The following is a 9,702-nucleotide window of genomic DNA, read 5'->3' on the forward strand; positions in this document are numbered from 1 at the left end:
ACAGGAACTTAATTCACACAGAACTAATCCACTAATTCAGGACACCCTCCCCCACCTCCTTTGAGTAAATAAAAAGATTTCAGTCAATTCATGTGTAGAAACAAAGTCCCTTACAGAACAGGTGCTTTAAAAAACAAAACAACAAAAACCCCCAACCAACCAACCAAAAACCCTATTAAAAACGCGTAGCCCCGTTTATTTAACCCTTTGGCAATAAACTGACAAACGATTAAAAATCCAAGTTAAACAGCAATGCAAAACAAACAGGAATACACTTTCTTAAGTCAGCCGGTAACATTCCTTTATCTCAAAGCACATCCGCTTCAAAAGGCTACTGTCACACCTGTAACACAAAGACGGTAGCACCAATATTCTGAAGTAATTACGCGGCTGGATTCACATTCCCTGAAGGCTGGGAAGGGAAACCTTTACGCCTCAGAGATGACCAAAGCCTTAGGTACTACTTGTCCAACCTAACTGCATTTCACATTCGTTGTAGAATAACTTAGGTTGGAAAGGACTTCTGGGGGTCACCTCGTTCAACCCCGGGTGCAAACTATGACCAGTTTCTAACATGTTGCTCATTAAAACAAGTTCTGAATAAGGTTATTCGCTAACATGTAAACAGAACTCCCATTTGCAATTTGTGCCTGTCAGCTGTCAATTCAACGTGGTGCATCTTGGAGAAATACGGATCCACACTCTCCCACCCGGTAGTTGAAGGTAGCAGTGACAGTTCATCCCCCGACTTGGGTCCTCTGTTCTCCAGGCTGAACCAGCCCAGCCTTCTCAAAGTCTCCTCTCTCTGGGCACTCCAATCCTCTAACGATCCTGGTGACCCTACACCAGACCCATTCCAGCATGTTGGTTTCTTTCTTGTACTGAGGAGTTAAAACTGGGAGCAATACTCTGGGTCTGGGTGTCAAAGGAGTCCAAATCGAAAGGAAGCATCACTTCTGCTCGCTACACTCCTGCTTACGCAGCCCAGAACACAACCGCCCTTCATCACTGCAAAGGTACAGTGCTGACTCAAGTTCAACTTTTCTGCCAGGACGCTAAGGTCTGTTTGTGCAAAGCTGCTTTGTATCCAGGTGTTTCCCAGCCTTTACTTTTGCATGCAGTTTTTCCACGCACATGCAGAACTTGGTAATTTGCCTTTATTGCACTCTGTGATGTTCCTGTCGGCCCATTTCTCCAGCCTATCCCTCCAGAAACTTGCTGCAGAACACTTTAGCCCATCAACCAGGTCAGGGGAAAGGTGTTAAACAGCATCAGCCCCAGCACTGCCCCTAGAGAAACTTCGCAAGCAGCCAGCTACCAGTTGGACTTAGAATTGCTCACCACAACCTTCTGATGCTGGCTGTCCAGACAGTTTCCCACCCACCTCATATGCTATCTGTCCAGTTTGTCTCCAAGAATAGTACAGAAAACCAAGGCCTTACTGAAATCAAGGTAAACCACATCTATTGCACTTTGCTCACCCACTGACCCATTCGTGTCGTCGCCGAAGGCAAGCTAGTTGGTCAGTTATAACCTGCCCTTGGTGAATCCACGCCGGCTGTTCCAAACACCTTCTTGTCCTTCATGGATCTGAACACAGCTCCCAGGAGGACCGGCTTTACAAGCCTTCCCAGGGATCAAGGAGAAGGCGGCCAATCTATAATTCCCCCACTTCCCCCCCACCTCGAACGGTTCTTAAGTTTTACTTGCCATGCTCCTACCCATCCATACCGTCTCACAGATCATCTGCATCATAAAATGATCTTCAGTACTCTGGAAGTCTTTTTGATGGCTTGCCAGCACCCGACGTTGCTTTTTCCAGCTCATGTCAGGAAGGCTGAACTTGCTCATGAATACCAGCATCTGCAATCATGAGATTCCCTCCAGTTCCTTAAAGAAAGCTTGATCTACTTACTCTCTCAAAAAAAGAATGTGTAGGCAAGGCAGCAGGCAAAGACGACCAACTCAAAACCCCAAGTTGCCAACTTGGGAGATAATCCTAGAATAAGACGTTTGTTTTCTTACCAATGTAACCTCAACCCGTTAATCCAAGCCAGGAGCCAACGCGAAGGGTTATTCGCAATTACAGCTGGACAGGACATAAAGCCCATGAGGTGAAATTGAGAGATTAACCTCAGCTCAAGATGGGCCTGTAATAAAGGTAGAAAGTACACAGGAACAGTGCCACAAACGTGTCAGATCCTGCATCAAAAACAAGCTCCGAAGAAAAAAAGCCCAAGTACTTAGCTCAAATAGTTCACACTTAATGGACTGTCAAAATAATCCCAACCCAGCAACCCAAGCCACAAGACAATACCAAGAACTGTTCCCAAATACAGTTAGCCAGGAATCTCGCTTGAAGCAACGGTCTCAAAAACTTGTGGGCAAGGCAGCAGCCAAAGCCCGAAATACAAGTTTTGAACTTGGATATAAGAAGTCGGAAAACTTATTTTAGGATTATCCAGGATTTTTATTATGACCTTCCGAGACGCTGAAACACGCTGTTAGTTGTGACTGATGGGAAGCCCTAGGGGAAGTCATTTTGACAATCAGACCCAAAACCAAATGTTAAGAATACTAAGGGACATCAAAGGCTTGAGCCCTGTGCATGTTCAAAGTGGGAACCTCCAAAGAAACAAAATCTGAGCAATTTGGGAGCCCTCCTAACATGACTCATGCTACAGCAATGGCACACGTGTGGGAATTTTACTTAGAAACCAACCTTAAAAGAACAAGGACCTCAAATTCTACAGGTGAGACTATTTTTTTTTGCTCCCCTGCCTCACAAGCAGATGATGAACACAAAATTGGTGATACGATCTTCACCACGAGCGCTTGGGAGAATACACAAGGATGGAGCTTCATCACAGATTTTTTTTTTTTTTTCCAAAGAACCTATTAAAAAGCAGATCAGTCAGAACACATTCTTATGAATACAGCAATAAACAAAGTACACATGTTAACAAATTTCTGGCATACCACAAGGAAAACTGAAAATGCCTCTGGGTACAAATCATAATAATCTGTGACAAGTCATTACACTACATCAGATCTGTATCACACTAGATACTTTCGTCACTGGAAGCTGCGCTATTTCAGGAAAGGCCGCCGAAACCTTTCAGAAAATCTGAGAAAGGCAAGTACGCAACGATTGCACGCAGCCAATTCTTCCCTAACGACTTGAAACGGAAGTTGGTTTACATGCTCAGAGATGAGTACCATCCACCTCTGTCTGTATTTCAAGTGACAGCACTATTGATTTATATCACAGAATCACAGTATTTTACAGGATGTCTCCGTACAATTCTTCACCTGTCTCAGTATTATTTCCTTTCATTATCTCTTCAGAGATCTCTACAGTGGTAGCAGAGGCTCAGTGAACTGTTCAGGTTTCCAAGTCATTAAAAGGCAGTAAAACAAAAATGCAGCTACTTCTTGCTATCAACATGGGTGCCATGAAACCAAGTTTTAGAAAGATTAATATTTTCGTGTGTCCCAATTAGTATAGCACCTCCTTAAAGTCAAGGACCCAAGTCTTAGCAGGCCCGAGGGGTTTGGAGGTAAAAGCACCAGTGAAATTTAAGCCAAAACCCAAGGCATAGGCATCAACAATTTAAATAGTCCAAGCTTACAAAGAACAGCATCTCCATGTTTTACCAGGCACTAATGGAAGCCTCGTGGATACGTATCCTCTGTAAAAGCTACTTTTCCAGTTTTCATCGGCACATGCTCAAGAGCCAAGGAATAACAGCGAAGGAAGAACAATCTGAGCGCTCTTCTCCCTTGAATAAAATGAGCCACATTCTTAGATCAGCCTGAGCAGCCATTGGGAAAGTGTCTTAACGAGAACTTACCGCTCGAGGCACTCGCGTACATACTAGCCAGAAACTAAATACTGAAACTGAGATGGCAAACACCAGAAATCAAGTAAGTTTATCTGCTAGTTTCTTTACGGTGCAACCGTACTGTTAAAGAACCCCCCCTCCATCACACACACCGAAAAAAGCCGTAAGCTACACAGACAGCGTAACGCGAACACCCATGCAACCGCTGCGCATCCACAGGTAATCCTGCCTACGTCAAGCTGACGTAACGATTTAGCGACAAGATTTAACTTCTACCCTATTCAGTACTTCCGTTTCCTGTGCTACCAGGAAGGCACGCTGGATTTGCAGTGCATTCTTCAACCAAGGAAAACCGGCAGCCACGCGATATATTTTGTAACAGACTCGCAAGCTGGAGGACTAAATGAACATTCTTTTCCAGACAAAGCTCAGAGGTAAGGGACCCGGAGCCACCCACCCGAGGGACGGGACTCCAGAACTGGAAGAACATGCACACGCACCAATGCAATACTTCTTGTTGCAGCTTCAACTGGCATGACTCAAGTTCCTAACAACAACTTACGCCTACAAGTGGGCCTGGATAAGCTTGTCACCGTGACCTCAAACAACCGAGTTCCTATCTTGAGTTATTTCCATGGTCACTTCTTTCAAGAAAAGAAAAACAATGGGAGAGTTAGCACGGAAAGGAATTATTTGTTATTTGCATGCAAAGATAAGCAAATGAACAAAAGCAGAAAGGATATTTTCCTCGGGAGTGCAACACCAAGTGCAACTGCAGAGTAGTGCTGAAATAAATAGTAACATTCATTTAACTTTGCGACAACATCCCAGCTCCATTCTGTTAGATCAGGTACGGGGTTATTACAGACTTTCCTCAGCTCTGCAAAAACCACCTTTCCATGGCCCGGGATAACAAACACCAGACGTGACAAATAAAGGAAGAAGTTAGCCTTTGCAAGGAGATGAAACTGTGAAGGGCTAAAAGGATGAGATGTAGCTCACGTTAGGGCAATCGTACTGAAGTTCTTGGGAACCAACTGCTACGATAATGTCTCAAGTCCACACTGCATTAATAGCGTGCAGATTCATTCAGCCTGTAATCATCTTTATATGTAAAATTTTATTTATAAAACTGTGTTTGTCACTTCTTCAACTGCATAACAAAAAAAGCCACCCAAACTATCACCCATCAGTTCGCACAAAAGGGCAGCAGCAATTTGTTTCTGAAGAAGTACTGAGGACCACTATGCACTGAGTAGTCAAAACGTTCACTGGCATGCATCTTGCTCAATAAGCAGCTCTTACACTAGAAAAGCCTTTGTTTTCTAAAATATAGGTAAGCCGTCTCATTATTATTACCCTTACCCTGTAGAAAAAAGAAGTGTGACTAGTCACCTGTGGCAAGGCATTAAGTTGCCTGAGGCAATGACCGAGGTACAGAATGGCGGCGGACATGCCCAAATTGAGGTATCCTGCGAATAAACTTCGGCACAAAGTCTTTGGTCGTGCCGAAAGAGGTAGTTCAAAGCCACCTCCGTCCTGTTTCAAGACAGACCAACGGCAGTGACGCTGCCTGGATGCTTCACCAATTCAACTTAAAAAAAAAAACCCAACAAAAACCTGATCTGAGTTGTGACAGGAGCTCAACAAAACATCATCTGAACTTGAAGGTAACCTCCACTAAGACAAACTTTTAAGCTGTGGGAGGGAGATGCAGGCCTCACCATTTGTTTTACTGAAAAACTATGAGCAAGTAAAATATTTTGTTTTACTGATAAGCAAATTTCATCCCCTGAACAGTTCGTCCATAGAAGAATTCGTCCATGACTAAAGGCACACAGACATCGAGCTATAGCTTTACAGAAATCTGCAACAGCGTCGCCTGTTCTTAAATCCGCAAGTCTGTAACTTGTGTCCAACTCGCTGATCAGATTTGAATATACCACTTAAACTGAAAATAAAATTGGGCAAAACGTTCTTGCAAATCAGAAGGATGCCCCCCACACAGCAAGCAGACAAAACAAACCCACGAGGGACATCGTGCCGCTTCCCACACCACAGGAGCTGAGGGAAAACAGAAGGCAAGGGGACAGCAGCTTTCACATTCTTGGACGGGTTTCTCCTAAATCCAGATTACCACTTTTAAACTGCGTTTCCTACTGCAGACAAGCAGATAATGCCTGAAAGAGTGTGCCTGCTACCGCAAACCATAAGCGTGACTCTGAGATCCCACTACTGCAACACATTGTGTGAGCAGCCACACCTTGAATAAAGCTAAAAAAACTGGCCACTGACAGTCCAGCTGGCACCAGCCAGGGCGTCTGTAATACAGCCCTGCAAAGGCTCGTGGTTACTCCATGGTAAAGTAAAATAAGCATCAACCGAAATGAAAAACTACTGAAAGAGCAATCAAAAGTCCCAAACAACCCAGTTCAGTACTGAAACCACATTCTCTCTTTCATGCCCTGCGAGGTAAGTGCTCAGATCATCCTCCCTCTGCAGTAAGGGCCAGCAAACCTGAATAATCTACCAGAATCCCTTTACTTTATGATCTCCTTTACCTAATCCGCTACAATCTGAATTGGCTGAGCCCCAAGGCACAGCATGCAGTTCTTTCAAATCAAGCTGGCCTGCAGGGCTGTTTTGTGTGGTGGGTTTTTTTTTTGGGGGGGGGGGCGGATTTGTTTTGTTTTGGGGGTTTTTTTTTGAGAGGAGCTAATAGCACCCTGTATTTTAGGCACATGAGTACTATAGGGGACCATCTTCTGGGCAGTTAAGCTGCACTATCCAAAAGAGCTAACCCCCCCCCCCCCCCCCCCAATAGCAATAACAACAGCAACTGTAGCCAATGGCACCACCCTTTCTGGGGAAGCCACTGCATCTCTCTCGCTGCATGTGTCATCATCCAATGCCAGGTTCAGTGCCTTTCTTCTGTTATCTCATCAGATATACCTATTAGTCTGACATATTAATCTTTTCACATGTTCCTTGAGTTGCAACGCAGTTCTTCATTTGTCAAATACTCTCAAAAGAAATGACATCCAGTGTCACAACTGCTACAGCAAGAAGGAAGACTCAAATTCACCACTGTGCGTTAAGATGCTGTGTTTCCTCAGCCTATTTTCAGCACTGTAAAATATTCTTTAAGTGTGACAGTAGATGTATAATTTGAAATCTCAGTTCCATAAAGGAAAACATTTTATTCATAAGGATACCGGTGGATAAGTAGACTGGATGGTCAGCTCATTCTGTTTTCTCTTCAGTTTAAGCTAGCTATCACAGAGAAGACTGTATTCTGCTAATGAAAAAATCATATGATACCGATCATAATTCCACAGGGTGAGCCCGCATCTGCCAATTAGAACATTGCAAGAACATTTCAAATGGTAAACCAAGATCATGTCTTTTGCACCCAAGCTACCACAGTCCACAAGAAGAAGGAATCCTTAAGAATGGAAAAGCTTTCCTAGGGCAGGTATGGCCCTGTAGGCATACTTACAATCACGATGAACACAGAAAGTGTTGTTAATGATAAATTAACTCCAGAAGCTAAGGCAATACCGGTTTGTTAGTACCAACACCCTGCTGGCTCAGAACGCAAGTTGACAAAGCCGATACCCACTCGCAGCACTACGATAATACAGCTATAGTACCTGCAGGAACTTGGGTATACATTGCAGTTCTTGCTCCACATTACTTCATGTGAAGTCTACCACATAGCACGGAGTAGGTCGGCATAACCTATGCTGCAGAGCGGCCATTTCTATTAAGCTGGTCACTGATCTTCATTCTGCTACCACTCCCTAATTAAAAGCGTCCATAAGAGAAATGAAAAAAAAAAAAAAAACAAAAACCAAACCACACCACCCTGAAATATCTGAGACAGCAGAGAGTGCTTTACACAGAAGATGAATGCCTACTAAGAGAGTGTATCTTTCCCCTCACGCTCCATCAACCCGTTCAGACCAAAGGATAGCGTGCTGGCTTTAAACACATAGGTTGCATACAAGTAGTCTACCTGCACAAGAACCGAGCAAGGAACAAAATAAAACTTACCCTATTTCTCAACAGTTGAAAAATACCATGGGTATCTTTATGCTTCTTTCTGTAGCAAAGCAGAACACTTGCACGCTGGACTTGAAATGCCTAGAACATAGAGAGCTCGGGAACTGCCAAACCAACATGGAAGGCCACAATAAAAAAACCCTACATGACTGACTAAGTCATTATGGTTGAAATCAAGCAATAATCTCGTATTCCCTCACTTGCTACTGTGTTAGCTCTTCTGCAGTGGTGCTTGGCACCAAGCTCAAGATCCAGGGTCAGCCAACTAACCGAGGGATTTAAAAAGCTTTGCCGTGGGGATGCTCCTGCACACCAACACCGGAACTGCAATGACCTCTACTTTAGCCCTCCGCGGTTAAGGGGAGCAAAAGCTGGAGAACACACCGAGCCCAGCTCAGAAGGCAAACGAGAGAAGCTCGGAGAAAATCTACCCAAGGCATCCAGATCTGCAGAATAAAAGGTGCTCGCAACAACTTCAGCCATATTACGTGTGAAAAACCGAGAAGCTCGCGTTGTGATTGGGGAAAGAGGAAGCAGAGAAAGGCGAGGTCTGCAGAACTGGGAGAGATCTTGCAGTCGGCGATGCCATCGCGGTACCGATTCGTAAGGGAAAAGGAGAGCTCGCTGAACCGAGGGTGGAAAGCTAAGCTTGCTCCCGCAGTACAGACGGGGCCGAGGAACCGCCATCCCGCACACGCCGAAGCCCAGACACCCCTGGAGGCCCCTGGAAGGCAACGCGTCAGGCGAGCCGGGAAGGCGAGCGCGGGGCCGAACGCCGCAGCACCCAGTCACGCAGGGCCCGGGGCGGTACGCCCGCAGGCGGCGGGCGAGGGGCCGCTTCTCCCCCCGCCGCCCGGGGCGAGGCGGAAGAGCGATCGCCGGCAGGCCACACGCCGCCAAGGTGACGGCGAACAAAAGCCACCTCCCGCCCCCTGGTCCGGACGCCCCCTCGCCACACCGGTCGAGAAGCCGGGCCCGGAGCCAGCACCCGGGCCCGGCCGAGCGCGAGGCGGGACGAGGCGAGGCGGGCGGCGAAGGGCAAAGCCGGGCCCCGGGGGCGCTGCCGTTTGGCGCGCGCCGCTCCCCACCCCGCCTCACAGCCCGGCGCGCGCGCGCCGCGACCGTTAAACGGCCAACCTCCCCACAGCCACTGCGGCGGGGCCTACCCCCGATCGCCCCCCCCCCCCCCCCCCATCGCTCACCTAAGGAAAAAGTCTCGGTGCGCGGAGCCGGGACAATACCCACCCCCCCCCCCCTTACACACACCCCCCTAGGACCTGCTCGGTGTTCGGGCGCGGCGAAGGTGTCCCGCAGCGGGGTGCAGGACGGAGGCGAGCGGGGCGGCGGCGGCGGCGGCGGCGATGTCACGGCCGGGCGGGGGAGGGAGGGAAGGAGGGAGGGAGGGGCGGCCGGGGCTCGCGTGCGCGCGTGCCTGTGCGTGCGTGCGCGCCTGCGCGGAGTAAGGGGGCGGGCGGGGCCGCGCGGGGAAGCGAGGGGGCGGGGGGGGGTAGCGCGCCTGCGCCGCCCGTATTGCCTGCGCTCTGCCCGCGAGGGGCGGGGCGGGGCGGGGCGGGGGCGGAGCTTCCTCTTGGGCGCTCTCCGCCAATCCCCGCCGCCTTTCCGCCCGCGGACGCTCCGCGCGAGCGGCCGTTTCCCGCCGGGCGGTGGGGCTCCGCGGTCCTGCTTTACCGGAGTCTCCTTCCGCTTTCAGCACCGCGCAAGGCGGGTTCGAGTGGCCGGTTTTCACCCCGCCGCCAGCCGGTAAGAGGCCGGCGCCTCTCCAGCTCGGCTT

This window comes from Harpia harpyja, chromosome 2 (assembly GCF_026419915.1).
Source record: "Harpia harpyja isolate bHarHar1 chromosome 2, bHarHar1 primary haplotype, whole genome shotgun sequence".
Classification (NCBI taxonomy): Eukaryota; Metazoa; Chordata; class Aves; order Accipitriformes; family Accipitridae; genus Harpia; species Harpia harpyja.